General features: G+C 42.3%; 1 non-coding gene across 1 annotated transcript; it reads right to left on the reverse strand.

Moving 5' to 3' along the window:
• Positions 1-4,225: 4,225 nt before the first annotated feature.
• Positions 4,226-4,363, reverse strand: LOC132020959 (U4 spliceosomal RNA). The gene has a single exon (XR_009405158.1). It is a non-coding gene; the product is annotated as a U4 spliceosomal RNA (small nuclear RNA).
• Positions 4,364-4,803: the final 440 nt, after the last annotated feature.

A 4,803-nucleotide genomic window follows, 5' to 3' on the forward strand; every position in this document is an offset into this window, starting at 1 on the left:
TTTTTCTAGGAAGGAGTATTTTTAGATTTCTAAATTGCTGTCACATTATAAGAAAATATAATGTGAATATAAAGTGAATCCCTACCAGTGAGCTACATTATTGGGATATTAGTGCCTACCTCATGGGGCAATTGGGATGATTAAATGAAATAATGCCAGGTAATAAGTTTATTCCAGTTTTGGGGCTATGGTAATGCTCAGTGAGTGTTAATTATTACTACAGTGATTCAAATTATCCATAATATCTAGAGGAGCACATAAAGTGATAGTTGCCAGAGGGGAGAGGTAGAGGGATGGGCAAAATAGGGTAACTTTTAACATTTAAATGCAATTTTTATGTTGCAATAGTTTGAGAAGTACAAACAATTGCAAAGATAGTACATAGTTCTCAAATATCCCTCACCCAGTTCCTCCCACTGTTCGTATCTGCATTACCACTGTCCAGTTGTCAAAGTAAATGACCCTATTGGTACAATTCTATCAACTAAACTCCATACTTCATTTGGACTAATTTTTAGCTAATGTCCTTTTCCTGTTCCAGGATCTCATCTAAGACACCACATTACAGTTAATTGTGTGTTTCCTCAGGCTTATCTAGTCTGTGTCAGTTTCTCAGAGTCTTCCTTGTTTTTGATGGCATGGATAATTTTGAGAAGTACTAGTCAGGTGTTATAGAATGCCCCTCAGCGTGAGATGTCTGATGTTTTTCTCATGGTTGGAGTGGGTAGAGTTACATTTTTAAGATCTGAAAGGGAGCTATCAGGATGAAATGTGTTAATTGTTCACTTTCAGCGGCGGTATGGAGGAACGGAAAAGCGTGTTGAATTTCACCCCCAGTGGTCATCCAGTGCCTCTCTCTTCGAGGGACAAAAGTGGTCACAGCTACCATATGAACACCTACCACATTATCCATGTGATATACATCTGTATCTGTATTGTGTTTACATCTACCTCTTATCATGCCTGTGTGTGTGTAATAGATTATAATCTTAAATCCTAGAAACAACTCATCCTTGGTAGATTCTATTGTCTTCATTTTACAAAACAGAAAATGGGGTTCAGAAGCCACCCCACTACCAGATGCCAGAACTGGAATTTAAACCCCTGGCCAACCGGCCCCAGAGCTGAAATTCCTAAGACTGCACTGCCCCCTACTGGCTTTATCCTCTGGTCACCTCTGACCCAGGTCCACAGTGGTTAGAAGACCCATAAGATCCATTAAACATTTGTACATTCTCCAAGTTTGTTATTTTTTTTTTTTCCTTACCTCCAGTTTCCTCTTTGGTGGTCAGTGGTAAAACCTCTGAAACAAAAAGGGGCTATGATATTGCTTTCAAAGACAGCCTGGAAGAAGAATGTGGGGAGCCTGTGTCCCACTACACCCAGACCTTAGGAGAGCAGCTTCCTTGGGGAGAGAGTGGAGACAGCAGCTTTCAGACCAGAAGGAAAGTAGAGGACCTCCCTAGGGGAACTGAAAAGGGACTCTGCTGCCTCATACTTCTCAGCCATTTACCAAGATGCTTTTTTGGAATACATCTGCTCAGGAGTGTGGGGAAGAGTAAAATAGCGATCCTAATAATAATAGCATGGAAAATAATTTTCAGTGCATCTTTTTCTATCGCATCCCCCTGTCTTTTCTTGGTGTATCTTCACTGGGTTTGCTCCTCATGCGGACACTGTCTTTACTAACAGTCCCTGTCATCTCAGAGTGGATGGAGTGCTGTGCATGACCGAAACATTCACGATTATTCACTTATTAATTAGCTTCCATAAGATTCACTCATAGTCTTCTAAAGTTTGCTGCAGTCTGATGTCCTGATTACTCCCTTATTAGGTTCTGCTTTGGATGGGATTACTAAACCAAATTGAAATTCATGGTTGTTATGAACCATTTCCAAGACATCACTCAAAAGCAAGTCAGGAGATGCTTCTTGCCTGCGTCTGCCCGGCAGATTTTGGATCAAGAGTCACATCTCATGCCATGCCCATTAATGTGAGGTTGTTGCTTTATTTATGACCTTTATTCGGTATGTTGTAGTCTATTTCTGTTGTCACATTTAAACCAACATATCAAATTCTGAATCTCACCTTGTATGGCTGTGGAAAGCTGTGTGTCTGTGTTACTTTATTTAGCAGATGCCTGGATGGATGACAATTTTGTTGCCTTTTCCTCCCCCTTGGACAAGGTGAAGGAGAGTAAGTAAAACCAAGACTTCCTCTATGTTTATTTTTAAACAAAACATCCTTAAAACTTAAAAGATATCATCTCCTTCCTCAGGAAGCTGGCAGCTGTCTGGCCCAGGGACACAATTATAGCTTCCTCATTAAGACTGGAAGTCACCAGTTAGAATCTCCCTGTCCTCTATTCAGTGTATGCTGATGGAAATTCCTTACTTGATCAGCACAGAGGACAGCATCACCTCTTAGGAGTTCTGGGAAGTGGGAATTCAGATGTGCACTCATGTCAATGAGGGAACGTCTGCCTGGCTTTCCCCAGAAGCGCTAGGAGTTTTATCTTACTGTCACCCGCTCAGCACCCTGACCTCAATGCATGCTTCGCTGTGTGAATGTCTGGTGCCATGGCTCACTTCAGGGTGACAGTTCTCCAGAGCAGAACTAATAAAAGGGGTGGGGTCAGAGTTCTAGTCCCAGCACCATCACTTACTAGCTGTACCTAGTAACTTGGGCAAGTTACATCATGCCCTAGGAACTCCATTTTCTCATCTCTAACCGGAAGTTAGAATACTTGATTCGTAGTGTTTGGGAGAGGATCCAGGCTGTCTGGAGGTGAAAAGTACCAAGTATTAATGTTTACAGTATGTCCCATTACCAGTTTAAAATGATCTTCTAGGAAACTGGAAACCTCTGGGGTATGTGGAGGCACAGGCTCTCGAGAACAGGGCTCAGATTTCAGAATGAGACAGACTTGTGTTTAAAATCTGGTTCTACCTCTTACTACCTTTTTGACCCTGAACAAATTGCAAAGATTTGGAGACTTGGAATTCTTACTTGTAAAACAGGAATAATTATATGGAATAAATAACATATACGTACAAAATATTAGTGGGTTTTCCTCTTTCGTGGACCTTGACCTTGACTGTCATTTGTGTGGGTCATTTCAATTAATATGGCTTATATTCGGTCATCTGAGAAGGGGGTCATGTGGCTTGGTAGCCTGAGGATGACCAAGCACCTGGAGGAATTTTTCCTGATCTGAGTTGCCTGTATATGTGTGTGTGTGTATAATAAATTCATGTATATGTAAGTGTGTGCTTTTTCTTTTTCTTCCCAAACATTTTTCATCCTTTTTATTCTCTGTACCTGTAATCCACCATTGGGCGAGTCCCATGTCTTTTACTAACCTTCTGGTCAGCTGTACTGTTTGCATCTCTGATGCAGAGACAGGATGGGTTAAGTTTGGAATGTGCTTCTGTCCCTGCCCCTCCAAGGAACCCCAGCTCTGGGGATTTTGACATCCCCCTTTTCTGCCTCCTCATGACCACGGGGATGGAAATTTGACCATCACAACTTGCGTGCAAGGATGCCAGAGAAAAATTCAACTTCCTCTCATTCCTTATTCCTTCCATGAGCTTTTACTGCTTCTGCCTTCCAGCAATGATGAACCTGGCTCAGCCTTGTTGTTATGGTGGGTCTCAACATCAGGGATGCCCTTTGCAACACAGGGATAATATCGCCTCTTATCTCATAGTTGGGATTGTCAGGGAATGCTTAAAGAGGTGTCATATACCGGGGCTTGTAAAGGCTCTGTCCCGTGCGACGTATAGAGTTAGTGGTGACTCCTTCCTCTTCCTGCACTTCCTCCTGGCTTTCCGAAGACCTTCAGAGTTAAACCAAAGACAGTTTTGTTGCATGGCTGTTTTGTACAAAGCATTTTCTTACTGTGGGGTGTTCCATAGCAGTAGTGGCAAGCAGGCATTACTCATTACTCCCCCAGCGTTGCAGATGAAGAAGCTGAGGGTCAATTGTGCCACTTGCTTCAAGTCACCCTGTTACTAAGTTGCAGAGCTGATATGTTCATTAGGTACCCTGAGTGCAAGGTCTGGTGTATCCAAGCTTTTTAAGAGCCTTGAAAAACTTTTGAGACCAGGGAAATGATTGGCTCAAATATAGTAAAAGAACACTATACCATCAAAATGAATATGCATTTAGTTGAGTATGTGCAGAATATTACAGTATGTCAGCTTGCCTCTTGCAACTTTCCTCTTACATAGTTATACGTAAATTACATTAATGTAGAATATGGGCACATTTCACTGGATTGTAAACTGTGAGATCTTTCAATTAGCAATAATCGCGCTTCGGATAAACCTCATTGGCTATGGTACTGCCACTGTGCAAAGCTAAAACTGTGAGCTCTTTAAGTAGGGCCTTCAAAAGCAAAGGAACTGAAATCCTGGGAAGAGGTTGAAGCAGCTGGATATGGAGCTCAGTCACAGAGTCTGGTGCTTCCAAGTGGTTCCAGCATCTTCTGGAGTTTAGCTAAGTCACTACTCTGGGATTCCTGTGGTCTGTGGGAAGGGTATAGATGCTCCAGAGCTAACAGGTGAATCAGCAAGTTTAAAGACTCTCATCCTTCCATAAAGCTCTCTGTGACCCTTTTCCACCATTCATTTGTGTCACATGCTTGGTTATCAGGACATACACGATTTTAACTAAATCCCCTTAGATGCTTCTGCTGTGCAAGACTGTTTGTCAGTGGACTTAATGGATTTCTGCCTCACACTCGCCACAGTTTGGGGTCTTCCCCATTCCCACTGTGGGGAAATAAGGCTTATGCCTTCA

Source organism: Mustela nigripes, chromosome 6 (assembly GCF_022355385.1).
Source record: "Mustela nigripes isolate SB6536 chromosome 6, MUSNIG.SB6536, whole genome shotgun sequence".
In the NCBI taxonomy this organism is placed as follows: Eukaryota; Metazoa; Chordata; class Mammalia; order Carnivora; family Mustelidae; genus Mustela; species Mustela nigripes.